The sequence below is a fragment of the Pinus tabuliformis genome, chromosome 3_1, assembly GCF_031772625.1.
Source record: "Pinus tabuliformis cultivar Carrire ecotype Pingquan chromosome 3_1, CPIR1, whole genome shotgun sequence".
In the NCBI taxonomy this organism is placed as follows: domain Eukaryota; kingdom Viridiplantae; phylum Streptophyta; class Pinopsida; order Pinales; family Pinaceae; genus Pinus; species Pinus tabuliformis.
In genome coordinates, this window is record NC_142301.1 from 114,682,241 (window position 1) to 114,701,973 (window position 19,733).

A 19,733-nucleotide genomic window follows, 5' to 3' on the forward strand; every position below is an offset into this window, starting at 1 on the left:
AGAATTGAAGAATTTGCGTCAAAATTACTCTCCTCCAAGCTCTCAAATATTTTCCCATTTATAAGAAGTTCATCAAGGAAGAATGTATCTAAAGACCTGGAAGGAAGAGAAGGGATGCCCCTACTATTAATGTCATCGGGTAACTAGCTGATTTAATGCTTAGGCAAGTAATAATCCTTAAGTATCTAGATCTTGGAAGCTCAATAGTAGATGTGCATATAACAACAATGCAGTTCTAAACACTCTCATTGACCAGGGAGCTGCAATCAATGTCATGACCAAGGAAAATATGTTCAAACTCAACCTTCAAGCATCCTTGAGAAAGACCACTATTGCATTTCATTTTATTGACATAACCATAGTAGCACCAAAATGCATAATCAAAGATGTGATGGTCTCCATAGACTCCTGGGAGTATCCCATATAATTCCTTGTCCTCTAGCCCAAAACCAATTTCAATGGCTATCCACTCATTCTGATGAGACCATGGTTAGCTATTACTAATTCATATATTAGTTGTAGGGCTGAAAACATGAAAATTACCAAGGGGAAATCCTAAAAGCAACTTGTGTTATCTCCCATAGCTCAACCTCTTATCGAGGATGACTTTCCTACATGGGTAGAAGAAGAAGAATAAGATTCTAACCTCTCATTATCCAATCCAATGTGTAAAAGAAAAACCACCCTTAGCAACAAGCAGACCGATGAAGATGATTTAGTTGACAATTTTATGCAAAACCAGTGTCTTACTACTATGAAAATTTATGGGCTAAAAGAAGGGTCATCCATACGACAAGCTAGTTGTTCTCAATATAGTCTATGGGTAGCATTATTTAATATTGGATAGTTTATGTGTAGAATTATTTACTGTTGGTTCTGATTAAAACAACATAAAAACAATGAAAATCAACTCCTCACTTTCAACTGTTTAGGAGGATCAACTGCTCATTGTCTTAAAGAAACACATTGATGCATTCAAATGAGATTACAATGGGTATGAATTGAGTACATCCTTCTATGTGAACTCACCACATATACATCAAATAAGATCACAAGTCTGTTCACTAGCCTCCAAGGTGAGTGATGTTATAAACCACGACAATACTTTGGGGGGGGGGGGTGGGGGTTTATCAGTGTTGTAGGAATTTTTAAAACTTTATTTTACTTACAATGACACTAGAACACCAATAAAATTTCCAACAATTATTTCATATGAGCATAAAATGATAAAAAACAAATTCTTCAAATATTTTCTTCAAATTACTTCATAAGGAAAGCTACTTACTATTACAAAGTTCTCTAACTACAACCATAAGGAATAAACTACTCCCTGATTTATCAGCTACAACTAAACAAAGCTACAACCCCTAAGTTTATCAGATAACACATAAATGATATTCAAACCCTAATTTATTACCGACAACTATAGGAAGGAGATACAACCCCTAATCTGTAAGCTACAACTTTCCTGATCGCTACGATTCATCTTTCATAGAATTTTCATACTCAAATCATGAAGCCATTCCCTTTTACAAAAGAAATCAATTTGTCACTTCAACACTCACCAAAACCACCATTACAAACACCTTAAACAATATCTTATTACTGAAAAATTCACCATGTTCACCAACAACATCAATCCATACTCGCTCACACAATTGCGCTGTTATACCTTATCTTGCAAATTCGACGAGTCTGCTTATAAAGAAATTTGGATTGATATTTTTGGAGTTAAAACTTTTTTATCTTGCTATTTTTGTTCTTGCATGAATATTTATCTTTTGTCTTTTTCTTTCTTTTGTTGATTCATCTGAAACTGCTCCCTAAGTCTTCAAACTCTCCTTACTTGTTTTTGCTTGAAATACCAAGCTTTTCTACTTAATTTTTCTATTCTGGATTTTTTTATCAAGATTTCGCTGGGAACTTCTAAATTTGTATAAAATCCAAGTTTAGATTAACTGCTAAAACTATTTTTTAATCTCTCCATGCCACTATATTTGTTGCGAAATCGTTCATGCCTTCATTTTATATTATTTCTACTGCTATGCTAAATGACAAAATCAAGCTGTCGACTCATTCATCCAGAATATGTTGTATATCGCTAGAATTAGATGCCAACTTGTTTGATGTGCCCAAAGGCCTTAACACTGCCAAATATATCTACGAACCCATTGACTATATTTCCCCAAGGCACTTATTTAACAAACAATACTGCATATAACTTTTTTCATTGTCCCATGGTTCTTTTGATCAACAATCGACCCATTCATACTTAAGGCGCTAAGCCTTTTTAATTTGTGCACATGAAGCTTTTATATTGCAATTAGCCCAAAGATCCTCAATCATAATACACATAGAATCGTTACAGAACCATGTCCTGGTGTGCTCTCCGTTACTTGATGAAACATCACTTGTCGGACATATTTCTGTCTCTTGGGCCCATCATACCGACCAATTTCCTTTATGCGCCATAGTTTTTCCTTCCGAGATTTATCCAATGAGATTATGTGTTAAGGGTCCACCTCCTTATATTATATTATCCTTGGCTATGCCATCAGCTTCCACCACATCCCGTTGCCTAGTTAGCCTAATGTTCCTCTTGCGCTTGCTTGTATTACCTTCGGGGTCCGGGTATTGGGATGAGCTATGTTGGTGGGTGCCACCCCTATGCTCGTGGATCAATCAATTGTAAGTTGAGTTGAACTATCTTCTGACAATTGCAATGTATACCCGGTGCTATGTTAGCTCGACACTCTTTACCTACGTTCGCTTGAAACCTTTCGGGCTGTCATCATGATGACATCATCAACACCATGTGGTGCCGTCTGAGTGGTGACACGTGTCACTTAGATTGGCCTCTTTGACCACTGAAAAATACAGTATTTTCTTGCCATGTGTCCCTTATATTGACATCATGATAACGTCATCTTGGATCAATTAAATGCTACCACATGTCTCCTAGAGAGGAGGGAGAAAGGGTTCCGAGCCTTATGTTTTTCAACAAATTTCTTTTATAAAATAACTAATGCAAAAACCACTAGATTCAAGCTTTTACATTGCTGCGACTGCCACACTAGCCTGATTGTCTTTCTTTTGGGCCTTTGTTGTTGCTTTCCATGTCTACACAGTGTGACACCATCCTAGGCTCCTCCTTTATGCACAAGCATTGTTTTTCTATAGTAGGCCTCCCGAGCTGGTGTCATTCTCGGCTTACATCATCATGGGTGATCCTCTTATGTGCTCAACATTGAACCTTTTGGGGAAGACTCCGTTGGGATGATGTGTTTCGTGGGGACCTATATGGCCCATAAAACCACTTTTGCTGCTCCTTTTTCATTCCACATTTACTTGGTCCTTTGGATAGCAGCTCCGCCAACTTACTCCGCCACCTTTAGAAAAACGCAAAACTAAAACATACAACAAGGGTCCTCTACCATTGTTAGCTCTGCAATATTCCACTTTTGGGGGTACAAAATTTGGCTGGTCATAACTTTTAGTATAAGAGGTCATTTTTGATCTGCCACATGCCACTAGAAAGCTCTTTCAGAGCTCTCTCCATCTGAATGGGTCCCAACTATGTTTGAAGTGATATTATGGGATAGAAATGGATTCAAAGATCTTGCACCATCTCCTTCATGGCTTGTAACATACTTTGCAATCATCTTTACTTCTGCATTCATCCTCATCACCTTTTCCGTCAATGACAACACAATTATAACAAATGAATCCCCCCTTAAAAGATATTGTGAAGGAAGAATTTCATAAATTATTAGATGTAAGTTTCATCTATCCAATTTTAGATAGTGAATGGATATCTCCTTTGGTGATTATTTCCAAGAAAAATGGAAAGTAGGGAATTTGTGTTTACTATAGTGAACTTAAAAAAGCCACAAGGAAAGAAAATTTTCCCTTGCCCTTGATTGAACAGGTCCTTGATGTGTTCATCAGGAAAAAGTTATTTCCCTTCATTGATGGGTTTAGTGGGTACATTCAGATCCAAATCAATCCTTAAGACAAGGATACAACCACTTTAAAAATTCCTTCTAACAAGATCCTCCCATTTTTCTTATGGACGACTTATGTAATGACCCTACAACTTTTTAGAGGGTTTTATTAGCATCTTCTCTGATCTTGTACATGATTTAGAAGAAATATATATGGATGGTTTCACACAAAAGGTAAAGCACCAAATCCAACAAAAGGTAAAGCACCTAAATATGCTCATTATATTGTTCCTTATTACAATATTAGAGTAACTAAATATTGTTTCATACTTCATTGCTTCTTGGAGAGATGGATTGCTGCTTGATACAAGTGCAACCTACCATATGAACTTTCAGAAAGAATTCTTTGAAGACCTCAATGACAATGCAGATGGAGTAGTGTATTTTGTAGAAAAGTCAAGTCTCAAGCCCTCAAAACTAGGCATCATCAAGCTTAAATTTCCTATAATTCATAATTTTCTTATGCATGATGTACTCTACCTTCCAAAATTGTAGTGAAATACATTGTCCCTCGTTCACATTTGTGAACAAGGTCGCTCTATTCATATGTTTGATGGAAAAATAGAAATAAGGAAATCATCTAACAAGATAGTTGTCATGACTGGAGTAGAGGAAGAAAGGCTACTAAAGCTGCAAGGAACATCTAGCCATGCACATAACTATACATACCTTTCTCAGTATAATGAAGGTACATTGACGTTGAGTCTTCTATGACATGCAAGATTTGGACATCTTAATTATGACAATCTTCATTTGATGAAAAAGAATTGTGTTTTTGGCTTACCAACTATTCCTAGGAAATTGAAGCAATGTGATGCTTGTTCCTAGGAAAGCATAGCAAACGATAATTTTATGACTATACTTCTAGAGCACATAGAAAAATTGCATTGATTCATTCCTAATATATGTGGCCCTATGCCTATTCCTTCTGCAAATGGCAATAGATATATGATGACTTTTATTAATGAGTACACTATGATGTGTTGGGTATACTTGTTGAAAATAAAATCAGAAGCTTTTGAAACTTTCATAAATTTTCATGCATGGATTGAAAATGATGCGTCCTCACATATTGGATCCCTTCATACTGATAATGGAAAGGAATACACTTCTAATGAATTTGAAAACTATCTTTGCCAACATTGTATTCAACATTAAAGTACTTTTCCATACAATCCTCAACAAAATGGTGTGGCTGAAAGAATGAATAACGCTATCTTGAATATGGCTTGCTTAGTGATGTTTAAAAAAAATATAAAGTTGATGTTTTGAGTTGATGCAATTTTATGTGCAGTATAACATAGTTACTAACCAAACGAGAACTATATCGAGTTATCACTTTTTTAGAGGTTGAAAAAATCATTTGATTTTGAAAAGTGTTGATTCAAAATACGCATTTTTTTGGAGCATATTTTTGACATTTTAAATTTTCTAATGGATCAAGTAGAACAATTATTTTAGAAATTTAGTGATTTCATTCTGATTTTTAAAAGTGTTGATGCAACATCAACCCCTTTTTTTGGGGTTTACTTTTCACACTCTAAATTTTTTGATATATTAAGTATGGATATATTTTTTAAAATGTTGATGATTTTTATGTGGAAAAGCATTGATGCAACATCAACTTTTTTTTTTGTGGGGGGGAATGTGTGGGGTGGCATGTTTTTAAAGCTTTAAATTTTCTTATGTTCTAAGTATGCATTTTTTTTTTAATGTTGGTTATTTAACCATTTTCAAGTTGTTTTGTTCCTATTTTTGTTTTTCATCTTAAGATGTTTGTTTTTAAGGGTTTTTCACGATTGTGTTTTTTTGTTTTTCTGTGCAATGTTTTTTGGTCATGATTTTTCTTTTGCAAAATTAAAAAAAAATAAATTAATATTTTGAAGTTCAATACACATAAAATAATTGTCACTAAAAAATAATAATTTTAAACACTTGACAAAAAATACACGTTTTACATATAGATATAATTAAAAAATATGTATTTCAGGACATTTTCGCTAAAAATGACATGTTGAATAAATTATTTTTATGACAAAAATTGAATTAAAAAGTTGAAAAAAATAGCAAATTTTACGAAATTTTTATGAATTTTATGTCCAAAAATCATAACATTTAAAGTTTAGTTTTATATATATATATATATATTTTTTTTGGGATATTTTTTTTTCCCAAAAAAAATGATTCACATAAAAGTAACAAAATAAATAAATAAAATAGACTTAACATAAAATAAAAAAATAAAAAATATTAAAAAATATATGGGAAAAAAAAATGAATTAAAACAAAAGGAAAAAAATAAAAACATTTAAAGCAAAAAGTGCGAAAAAACATACTTAAGAAAAAAAAGAAAAATAAATAAGTAAAAAAACTAAAACATTAAAAGCATGTTAAAATCAAAGTTGATTTAAAATAAAATAAAATAGCGAAATTGAATAAAAAAACACAATTATTATTAAAAAATTATAAAATAAAACAAACCATTAAAAAAAATTTAAATAAAATTAAAGCGTTACTAAAAATTAAATATAAATAAATAGAACTATAATAAAAACATTAAGAAAAAACCAGAAACTAGAATTAAAAAAAGAAGAGGAATTTAAGAAAAAACCAGAAACTAGAATTAAGAAAAGGACTCTTTCATTCAAGTGTTCATTTTTGAAGCTTTTTTAAGTCATATAATTTGTCCATAATGCCATGGTTGAAATATGTTGAAAACTTAAGGTTTTGTAGTCATGATATTTGGTTTTAATTCCATGGTTGAGAAATTGTCAAAATTTTAAGGCTTTTCTGAGTCATGATATTTTATCCGTTTTTTTTAAGAAACAGGTAGCATTTTTATATATCAAAATTAGAAACGGTCCAGGTTTCTTACATTCAGAATTCTCTCTGCTTCAAAGATTTCCAGAGTGTTTTCAATAGAAAATCTATTGCTACCCTGTTTATTTTCTACTATTTAGCATACAACATTTATACTATAATATCGCCAAAAGATCCCATAAAGTTTTACAAAACGACATTTCATAACAACTATACATATTAAAAAAAACCAGAGATTATCTACCCCATTCCTTTTATGTTTTATAGAATCCTATCCTCCTGGGCTGTTTCTTCTGGTTATCAGCTGCAAAATTATTGCCAGGCTTGAAATGCTCCTACGCTCCCTCCCCAACTACCTGAAGTATGGAGGCATTTCCTTGATCCTGAATACCTCCTCTAGCAGTCCTACTGTCACGGTTTCCACCTTTACCTCCATGTTGTCAACCTTGAAATGCAAATTGATCATCTTGGTGTTCAAATGCTCCACTTGCTTCTGCAACAACTCCATGTATTTCTCAATGCTCGAGAATTGGGTCATCACTACCATGAACTGCTTGTGAATCTCGAATGGTGCATCCATCTTTTCAAATTGAATGATCTTCCCTAAATGATGGTTAGATTCGGCACGAACTGCCATGCCTGCATCTTTCGATTTGCAAACTAATTGAGCTAATATCACTCTTCGCATCAGGAGTATAGTACTAGGTATGCTTTCCCTGTACCTAACATTTAATACTAGCCCATTTATCTTCCACTTAGCTGTCATCATGTCATTTATATCATTATTCATCCATCTGTGTTCAGGACATTCCATTTGCTGGCATCGACTCATAAGAGGATCATGCCAAGCCTCGTAGCAACACTTGGGATGAGTGATTTGGCTCCATTAATGCACTCTTTATGGCGTTTTATATCTAGAATTATGTCTGTCATCTGATATTTCATGGGACATGACATATATGATTATTCACTTGGTTTAATATTATAACCCCTTGTTCTAAGGCAACACCTTTGTTGGCGTGACTGCCTGCTTCCCTGTTATTTTCATGTTTGACATGAAAAATTATAATCTTCAAGTTGACTTTGGAGAGTCCCTATTCAGATAAATATAGGGGATAGTTCGGAGTCAGGATAATGCCTGATCTTGGAACACATTTAGATAATTACCATTGAATCCCAACTATACTTAGATGTCGTAGGCCTTTTGATATAGCTATCTTAAGTCATTTCCATCATGATAAGGCTTCAACTTGATTGTTCGTTTCATTCCCCAAGCCCCATGCATACCATGTTTCTATTATTCCTTCGATGTTAAAGATCACCCCTCCCGTTCCTGCCTCCCCCAAGTCATGATATTTTATTTTGAATGCTATGGTTGAAAACAATTATAATTTTAGGGTTTTTTTGAGTCATGATATTTTATTTGAGTCATGGTATTTGATCTTTAATGTTATGGTTGAAAATCGTTATAATTTTAGGGTTTATTAGAGTCAAGATATTTGATCTTTAACACTATGGCTGAAAATTGTTGGAACTTTAAGGCCTTTCAGAGACGTGATATTTTAGCTTTAACGTTGTGCCTGAAAATTGTTGGAATTTTAAGGTTTTTCAAATTCATGAAATATTTAACGCCATTGCTAAAAAATATTGAAAATTTACCCCGAAGAAAAAAACCGTTGTTCCAACATCAACACTTTTTGTTTTGAAGGTGTTTTTTCTTGTTATTTACACAAAAGAAATTGATTTTTAGGGTCTTTGCTTCTACTTACTATGACTTGATTCCTAAGGAACAAAGATGCAAGGATTAAAAAATGCGTCTTCTTTGGGTATTTAGATACCACCAAGGCATATCGTCTTTACATCGAGGTGAAGAAGTAGTTTGTTTCATCTAGATATGTGATTGTTATTGAATCTTCCAAGACTGTTAACACTATTGAGAAACAACTTAATCATTTGGATAGATTCAATCATGCAAAAAATTATCATCAATTTGATAATGTGATTCCACATCTTGAAGGGGGGATCCCTATCTTGGATCAATCTATGGAATCTCTTTCTGAAGCACCATCTTGCTCTCATGAAGTTATGACCACTTCTTTAGATCAGGAAGACCCTTTGAGTGACATTATCGAGAGGATTGGAAGGATGAATCTTGATGTAGCCTCGTCTCAATCAATGGATCAACCTTGACCATCTCATAATGGCCTCCAAAAATGGCTCACCAAAACACTTGAAAGTGTTCATCTCAATGAGGTCAAAAAGATAAGAAATAGAGGTTCCACCAGAAAAGATGGAGGTGATGTAGATAATATTGATTCTGTAGATGTAGAGGACATAGATGTTTATATGATTGTGAATTGAATTTATCTATTAACTTTGAACCAACTTCCTTTAAAGATGTTGCTTCTCATGATGAATGGAAAGAAGTATGTACGAGGTGTGTGTCATAAATAATGGAGCACGGAAATTGGTGGAACCTTGATCCAGAATTATGCAGGAACGCAACATAATATAGATATAAACATAAACACAAAGATGTAGCAGGAATAAAACTTCACTACGTTAATATTAAAGAACTAAAATATGCTTACATACAAAATGGAAATAAGCTAGCTCGGGCGATGGTAGCTTATCTCTAAGAAGAGATGTGGCGATTACATGCATTTTAAATGTGTTACAATGAGGCTCAAAGGCTTATTTATTATTGAGAAACAATGGAACACCCTAAACATCCAAAAACCTAACCCTAGGAGTGAAACGCCAAAACAATGGGCGCCATTTGGGTAAATTGGTACATCAACTTCCTGAGGTCGTAACTTTGGTATATAATCTCTGTTTGACGCGCATAATACCAGGTTAGAAAGATCCATTCGAGGAATACAACTTTCGAATGCGAACATCAATTGAAGAATCATGTTTTCCCGTTCTTCCTTAAAACATCTTTTAGGGCATCAAAAAACTTCGGAAATTCAGGACCCGAAAAAATGCCAAAAATAGTAAACTATGCTATAATTAAGGAAACTGAAAAACTGAAAGAGACAATGGTGGGGGTCCAAACGGAATAGGAAGGTGGCCACCAATATCCACCTGGATCATTCCTCCCCCCTTACGAAGCAATGGTCCCAATTGCGTTGAGTGCCTCCATGAGATGGGGGAAATTTTGCTGAACTTGGTCCCTCGTGAGCCACTTGCCTTGGTGCAGGAGTTGGCCAGCTTTGCCAACTCAATATAGTTGGATCTTCCACTGTTGAGTGTTCTTGATATGTGTGTCCATGATTTGGTCAGTTGTGGCATGTTCCATGCAGTTTGGGTTTACCTTTGTTGGTGTGAGCTATTCTGCGATGTCTGATGTGTCCATTAATGGTGGAAAGTATGGTCGAAGGCAGTCCTGTTAGGCCCCTATACTACTAGTGTAACCCCTTATTGTTATTAGTACAACCCACTTATTATATTGATGTACCCATGTAGTGCCCATATTGTTACTATTGTGCCCCATAGAAGCCCACTATTGTTATTATTGTGCCCTTACATTATTATTGTTATGTCGTCTCTGATTATGTTATGACCCCTTAGACTCCTATATATAGAAAGGAGGTCTTTTCATTTGTATCATCCAAGAATTGCTCATTTATGTAATGTAAAGGAGGTTTCCCCCTCGAAGAGGCTGAATTCTAAGGCGTTGATCTATCTTTTCTATCTTTTCTTGAGCTAGTTTGATAACATTTGGTATCAGAGCTTTGGATTCTAGGGTTTCGTTGCTCCAAACAGGTCATCGTGGCATTTTCGCTATAACTTTTTTTTTTTTTTTGCAACGTTTCAGAAGCTAAAAAAAAAACCCATTTGAGAAGAATTTGCGCTGAATCTCGAGTCCAAATTTCAGAGATTTTTGCACTATATTTGCGGAGATATGATTTGAGGAACTTGGTCTTTTTGCAGACTCCCGAATTACATTCCAAACAGGTGACATGGGGAAAATCGTCATAACTTTCTCCCTGAGCATCAGATTGAAATTTCATAAGAAGGTACAGAAAGAGGACGGAATGTAGTTTCTTGTATATATTTTTTAGAGCCAAAGGTCAAAACACTGACTCATGGCACGTCGTACAAGTTTGCTCTTCTGGAAAGGTCTATAATCAGGCCATATTGAGAGATTGTGCATAAATCTTTCTTGGAGAATCAAATTTGGATTAGACTGGTGGCATTGGAAAGAGGACATAGAGGGCTACTACAGATTGCAATTTTAGAACTTAAATATCCGAAAGTACATAGTTACAGTTGTTTCAAGATCGAGCTCCTAAAATCAAGAAAAAACAAGATGAGGAAGTTTGATGGCAAGGATCCATAAATTGGATACTTCAGATGGAGCAATATTTTTATCTACATGGTGTACCAATGTTACAAAAGGTATGTATTGCATCTTCATATTTAGAATCAGATCAATTTTTATGGTATGAAGGGCTTTGTTCTTGTAAACAACTTGTTACGTGGTCAATTTTCACGGAGGAAATGATAGCACATTATGAGGATACAAAGAGAAACACCTTCTTTAGAGCGACACCACAACAATTGGAAATAGTAAAAGGGCTTTGTGACATAGTGGAAAGCAAAATTATGGAAATCAGGAAGCATACCCCTCACAACTATAAATATGGAAGTTTTGTTTCTCCTAACCTTCCACAACCTACAAGGGTTACACCACAACAATTGGAAGAAAAAAAGAGAAAAAGGGCTTTGTTACAATTGTGATAGCAAATGCACTAAAGGTCATAAGTGTGCTGAGAAGAAATTATTTTACATAGAATATGAAGACGAGGAAGAAAAAGATAAAGAAACATCAAAAGAAGAAGATATACGCCAGGACCCCACCCCAGAGAAAGAAGAAATGAATCAGACCATATCTTGCAAAGCATTGGCACGAATTACCACTCCTCAAACTCTCAAGATAGAAGGACATATCAAGAAGAAAAAGGTGTAAGAAGTGAAAGATCACATTGAGAAAGAAGAAATGAATCCAACCATATCTTGTAATTCATTGGTCGAAATTACCACTCCTCAAACTATGAAGATAGAAGGACATATCAAGAAGAAAAATGTTCAAGAAGTGAAAGATCACATCGAGCATCAAGAAATGAATCCGACCATATCTTGTAAAGGATTGGAAGAAATTACCACTACTCAAACTCTAGAGATAGAAGGACATATCAAGAAGAAAAAGGTTCAAGCAGTGAAAGATCACATCGAGCATCAACAACAAGTTCTCCAAATTTTAAAGGATAACGCCACTTCGGTGCAAAATCAAACGAAACAATAGGTAGATCAACATTGTAGTGAAAAATGTTTTGATGTAGGTGATTGGCTATTTTTACAGCTACATCTCAAGTAGGCTATTTATGAGAAGGAAATGTTGGCAATACGACATGCACTTAAAAAATGGCGATCTTACCAAATGGGAAGACCCTTCAAGGATGAGGATGAGGATGTGGAAGCATTGTTTTGTGCTATTTCTATTATCCAACTAGATTAGATAAATGAAGCAAGGGATGAATGGAAGAAGGACGAAGAAGTATGGCCACTTATTCAAAAGTTGCAAAAGATCCCAATTCAAACAATATTGCTAGAAACTGAAGAGGAAGGAAAAATCATATTGGAACATGGAGCAGTCACAGAAACAAGAACCCGATAGCTATGAAATCGATCAATTTTAGAGTATCTCATCAAGTGGAAGAACTTACCTGTTGAAGATTCCACATGGGAGGACAAGAATTTTATACAGAAGCATCAAGAACTACTCAAGCGTTGAGGACAACGCTTTTTGAAGGAGAGGGGCATGTTAGGCCCCTATACTACTATTGTAACCCCTTATTGTTATTAGTACAACCCACTTATTATATTGATGTACCCATGTAGTGCCCATATTGTTACTATTGTGCCCCATAGAAGCCCACTATTGTTATTATTGTGCCCTTACATTATTATTGTTATGTCGGCTCTGATTATGTTATGACCCCTTAGACTCCTATATATAGAAAGGAGGTCTTTTCATTTGTATCATCCAAGAATTGTTCATTTATGTAATGTAAAGGAGGTTTCCCCCTCGAAGAGGCTGAATTCTAAGGCGTTGATCTATCTTTTCTATCTTTTCTTGAGCTGGTTTCATAACAGGTCCACATTGAACACTGCATGCAGGCCAAGGAATGGGGAATGCTGAGTTCTCCCACAACCTTGGTAATGGTGTAAGGCCCATTTTTGGTCAATTTAAAGTTTTTAAATTACAAGCATAAATTATCGACTAGAGTTGGTAATCTTATGAAGTGCAAGTGCACTATATATGCTAGAAGCCTTTTTTTTTTTAAAAATTCGTAAGATGATGGTTATATTTGTTTTGGGGATTTTCGTTGTTATCTAGGTTCCTATTTGTAAGCATTAGATTTCTACAAATTAATGAGTCAAACAAAAGAGATCTATGCATCAGTCTTTTCTAAAACATCTTATGTTAATCATTCTAAAATTATGAGCCTAACCTACACAACTTGCTGCAATAAAGTAGAGTATTGAGATTCAAATGATTCTAAGAGCAAGAAAATGATCCTTTAAAAGATGTCTGCAAAATATATACAAGTTCTGATTCTAAAAAGCATGAAGAAAATCTTTTAATGTTGATTACAAAGTATATACGAATTCTGATTCTAGAAGTATGAAAATAATGTTTTAACGCTCACTGTAATTAAGTGAAAAAAGCATCAAAGAAACTAAACCATTTAAAATACTGCAAAAAAATTCAAATGCAAATGAAATAACAAGATTTAATTGAGTTATAATGAAATGATAAAATAGTGAATTAAGGAAACCAAGCTAGAACGAAATGACAATGCAATAATAGAAAGCGATAAAATGAAATAAACTTAACATCTACTATCTGCAGGGGCCCTCCGCATACAGTAGGTGTAAATCACGCTTAAATACGCATCGAATAACATAAATGTAACTTTATTCAATATGAGAATAAGAGGTTTGTTTCACACAATTTCTTCAAAGAGTAACTATTACTTCCTGTTATCCTTTACAGAGGATGCATATTTATATATAAAATGTGTGCTCAATAGTTTGAGACTTCTATGCCTACGGGAATTTTAACCAATCCTTATTCAAATTCGAAACTTAAACAGTAAAAGCGTTATCTCGACGATTTGCTATTTGGAAAGAAAATTGGATAAACGTGATTCATTCATACTTCTGCTACTACATGTTTGAACCGTGCCTTTGATCACGCCACTGTGTGTTTCCTTCAGTGAATTGGCTTGAGCAAATAGCAGGAGATCCATGAGGGGATCAATCCTCAACTGCTCATGTGCTTCCTTGCTTCTTTTCCGCACCAGAACCCTATAAACCATGGAGATAGTTGCAGATTTGTAAAATAGCTGCAGAATCATGTTAATTCTATAGCTAATGCAATATTTAACATAATAATAAGGCACATTAATGAATATGAAAAATAAGACATATGAGAGTTTTTACCTTATCAAAATCTATGGTTTTACTACTTTTATTGAGTTGATAGCGATGATGAAAAGAGGAAAATGGAGGAAAAAGGGTGTCAAAACAAAACAGTTATGGAACTCTACATTCCCCCACACTGAAGATTTTGTATGTCCTCATACAAAACACAAAATTGATATCTTTGTTTAACTACTGCATTTGCTTGGACACTTCTGCCAGTACATCTAACTTCATCCTTTTCACTTTCTTACCAGTCATTTCCATCCTTGGTTTTCTCATGAGGATCTTGTATTTCAAGTTTATAACCTGTCTCTGTAAAGCCCTGTTTTTCTTCTTCAGTTTCCTGTTCTTCTTAAACCATAGACTTAGATGTAAAAGGAGGTTGTCACTCTTAGCTATTTGGATTTCATTATGTTCTTTCAAGGCTTGATTTTCATTTTTAATGTACCTGTTTAATGTCTCCAGTTCGAAGATTTCCTGTTTTAATACATTGATTACTGGAGGTTCTTGTGGTTCATTAAATTGGACTTCTTCTTCCTCTTGAATTGGAATTGATGTTCTTGTTGCATCCCTTTTCTCCAGGGATTCAATATAATCATAAATCTCTTGTTGCACAGGATCAATTTCTGGTGTTCTTCGACCTAGACTCTAAGGAGGCAAGGTGAAAGTTGGTGATGAAACTCTTGGAGATGTTCTCAGAGAAATTCCTGAATCTTCTTTTGCCTTTGAGTTTTCTTCTGTTTCTTCATCAATATGCTCTATGCTTTTTTAGGGTAATTCTTTTGCTGAGTTGAGTCTAGTACTCCTTCTTAGACCTGTGACAAGGGTATTTTGAGTTTTCTTCCTTTCTGTTTTAGGCTTCTCTGTTTGAGGTGAAATCTCTGTCTCTTTATTGGATTTCTTTCTTCTAACATCTCTTTTGTTTATTTTCTCTAAAATTTCTACAAGAGGGATGTCATCCTCTGACAGTTCTTGTGACTGCTGTGGTTCTTGTTCCATTGTTCTATCAATTTTTCTTTTCCTTCCTCTCTTAGTTCTGCTACTATTTGGCTGCTCATGAGTATCCTCCTGAAAGTGATTCCTTACTAAAAAGCCTTCCCAATTATCACCTATGTTTTGGAGATGAAATTTAACAAGTATTTTGAATAGACCATGGTGATACATTGTATTATCTATGGGATGAATTCTCCTTCGAACATTCCTTCACATCTTTTTCAGACTATTCAACAAGAAATATGGAAGGTTTATCTCATTCTATTCAAGAAAATTCATTAGCAGTCGAATATGATAGAAAAACATACATCCAAACCTTCCATTGCAGGTAACAAATTTTTGGATTATTAAAAGTAAATTCCTCCACTTATTTTTCAATGCCGTGCTTGGGATGCCTTTTTTGAAAATGGTGGTGTCCATGCTTGGTTTCTTCAAGAAAACGTTCCACTCTTCACTTTCAATACCTCTATTTTTTAACCATTTTTCTCCTATCCACGATAGTCCAGTAGATTCAGCTATAAACGACTCTTTCACTATGAATTTGATGTCTCCTATCTCTACTTCGACTCCATCAAAATCCCTGGCGAAGGATTTGGTCACTTATTTATGGAAGCCATCGAATTTCTCTATAAATTCTAGCCATTGTGCCCTCTACAACAATTCTTTTGTCTGTGGATACCCCTCCAAAAATTTCTTCCTTGTTGGCTCTGTTCTGACTATCACTCCCATGGTTGAGAAGCTTTGTTTCAAAAACTATTTTGTTTGACAGGGTAGGACGGCTTGATAGGGTTTTTAGAGTGGAAAGGCCGAGGGTGTGAGTGATGGAATAATGAGAGCGTAGGTAGTGAGAGTATAAGGGAATGTGGCCGAATCTAATCGTTAAGAGAATTTATGTTTATGATTTGAGTGATCAGATCAATGGATCGGGATATGAGTTATGATTATAGGGAGTGAATGATGGATTATACTCGATTTGACATGACACTATCAACTCTTAGCAATAATGTTTTTGATTTTCAGTAGTACATGTCTATATGATTCATATATGTAATATTTTGATCCTTATTAAAAAATTAAAGAGTTTCATACCTTTGAATTGTTTGCTTACTAACCTTTGGTTGCCATTTTTATGCTGTCTTCAGGTGCTTTGCAGTGGAGGGAGTCAATCATTCCTTCAATTGTATCATCATAAGTTTTTGCCAAATTGGATGCAGAAATTTGTCAGAGCTGTAGAAAATCAAAAATTCTGTAGCCATTTTATTTTTTAAAAGAAAGGGATGCAAGAAAAATGGAATTCTAGAAAATGGGATACAAAGAAAATTTAAGATGCCAAGAATTCTTGGTTTTTTCTTTGAATTTTCTATATAAACATGCCAATAATTGTTGGTTTTAATGTTTATATATATATATATATATATATATATATATATATATATATATGAAAAAGAAAGTTTTTAAGATGGAGAAGAAGAAGAATTCTTCTTGACCAACTTCAAATCAGAGTTGTTCTGGAAAATCTTTACAAATTCCTCCTTTGTCATTGGCTTATGATAGATCCTAAGTTGATGTCCATTCACTAAGAGAGGAACTTTTTCTTCATCAATAGTCCTAATTCTGACTGCTCCATTATCAAAAACATTTTCAATCTCATAAGGCCCAAGTGAGTGAGTTTGAAACTTTCCTTGGAAATTTTTGAACTTTGAATCAAAAATTAATGCCCAGTCTCTTGGCTGAAATTTTCTTTCTTTGATGTATTTATCATGCCATTTGGATCTCTGTTGTTGGACTAAACTAGTCTTCTGGATAAAATCTTGCCTTATTTCATCAAGCTCATTGAGTTGTCCCATTCTTTGCTTTTGTGCTTCTGATAAGTCAAGTCCCAACTTGACTGCTATCTTATAGGTCTGAATCTGGAACTCAATTGAAAATAGGATTTGCTTCCCATAAACAAGTTCACAGGGAGTATGTCCTGTAGTGCTTCTCTATGGTACGGTAGACCCATAAAGCTTCTGGAAGCTTTTTTGCCCAATCCCTTATGTGCAAGTGAACTATCTTGGTGAGGATTGCTTCAATCACTTTGTTGGTAGAATCTACTTGTCAATTTGCTTGTGGATGGTATGGAGTAGATTTCCGATGCTTAACTTTATATTCTTCCACTATCTTTTGGACTACTCTAGATGTAAATTGCTTTCCTTGATCTGTCACAAATTCTCTTGGGACACCAAAATGAGTAAAAACATCCTCAAAAATAAATGAAACTACAACATTTTCAGTAGCAAAAGAAAGTGCTTGAGCTTCTAACCATTTAGTAACATAATCAGTGCATACAAGAATATTTTTTGTTTTTGTTTTGAAGATGGATTAATTGGTCCAAAAAAATCCAAAGCCCATTTTTCAAAAGGTTCAATGAGTACCTAAGGTTGTAGTGGAATTTCATTTGAAGGAATAGGTTTCCCCATTCTTTGATAGCTATCAAACCTCTTAACATATTCCTTGGCATCCTTAAAAAGGGAAGGCCAATAATATCCTAAGAGAAGGAATTTATAAGCAGTTCTTTTGTCAGCAAAGTGACGTCCACATGGTTCATCATGGCATGCTTTAAGTATCTCAGATATTTCATCTTCTATTGCACACCTTCAGATGATGAGATTTTGTCCTGCCTTGTATAATTATTCATTTATCCATGAATAATATGCACATGTTTAGAAAATCTTCGCTAGGGTTTTGCTGCGACCTACGAAGTCCGCACTTTTTGGGAGCCGAACCTGCGTGCACGCCTGCACCTCACGCTCTCTAAGCCTGCGTGGGAGCCGCTGAAGACCCTCTCGGGAGCCTGCGTGGGAGTCTGCTGAGAACCGAATTCTGTGCCTGCGGGGGTTCATCGAGGGCCTGGCTCCAGGCTGCGACCGCCCTGGCTGGAATTGGCCTACCATGGAGGAGCCATCTCTCATTCCCCCTTCAACTTCTGCAACTGAGGCCTTTAAAACCCTCCTAGCCTCCCTGCCTAAGAAGAAATGCACGAAATCGGCGAAGTTTGTGAAAAGACTGGAAGATATTCCGGAGATCGCTCTTTCGCTAGAAGGACTGATTCAAGTAGCCCTCTCGCTGGTAGATCGGGCTCTGGTAGGACAATTTACAGGACTCTGGCCTTCACTGAAGATGATCGAGAACTGGGTTTCTAGGAACTGGGCACCTTTGATCCAAAACAGGGTAACCTCTTACTTCCTCAGGAGAGGCTACTTTTTGTTCGAATTCTCTGCAAAAGAAGACAAAGATTTAATTTTCAGGAACGGCCCCTATTTCATGGCCCCCCAAGGGCCGTACTTAAACAAATGGACCCCATACTTTGATCCAGTGGTGGACGTGCCCACAACGGTCCCGGTGTGGGTGAGGCTCCAAAATCTCCCTGTCCACTGCTGGAACTGGGACTCTTTGAAGCATGTCGGAAATACCCTGGGAAAATTCATAGATAAGGCCAATAGTAAGGACCAGTATGACTGTGCCAGAATCTGTGTGGAGGTAGATCTGGAAGTTGGACTGCTGGAAGCCGTCAAAATAGTGGTAGGTCCCTGGACCCACATACAGAAACTGGACTATGAGCAGCTGCCATTCAAATTCCGGAAGTGCCATGTCTACGGGCACTTTGCCAGGGACTGCTCGACTAAAGGAGTGGAAGAAAAAGGAAAGGACAAGGGATGGAACCAGGCAAAGCGATCCAAAACCTCTCATAGGAAGAATACAAATGGGGGTGCCAAAACCCACCAAGAAGGCATAGCTCAAAAATCAGTCAGGGAAAATCAAGGGAAGAAATTCGAAATCCTCGGATCTGAGATCATGAACACACATGAGACAGAAGTTCCAAAGGAGACCTCTACCCCCAAAGCCTCCCCCTCCACCAAAAGCCCATAGCCTTCCAAAGAAAAGGCTACAGAAGAAGAGGATGAAACCCAAGAGTCTGAAGAATCAGAGGAAGAAGGGGAAATCGGGGAATCCCAGTCTTCTCCCAGAAGATCTACTCGTGGGTGCAAATCTGCAAAAGAAAAAAGAGAACAAGAAACCTACAAGGACAAGCTCCAGGGCAGCCAGCCAACGGTAGAGAAGCTTCTAGCAAAAACCCTAAAGGTGACAAAGATTCAAACACGGGGCTCCAAGGGAGCCCCCCAAGGCAGAAATAAATGATGAAAATAATCTCCTGGAATTGTAGGGGGATGGGTACCTCAGCTAAGGAAGAAGCAATGCACAGCTTAACAAGATTGGAATCCCCAGATATCCTCCTCATCCAGGAGACTAAATTGGAGGACTCAGCTTTCCTCCAAGCAAGCAAATTTTTTTTCAAAAAAATGGAGCGCATGTAGTGTCTGCCCGTGGAGCATCGGGAGGGCTCGGGGTGCTCTGGAACTCAAATAAGTTTTCTCTAAT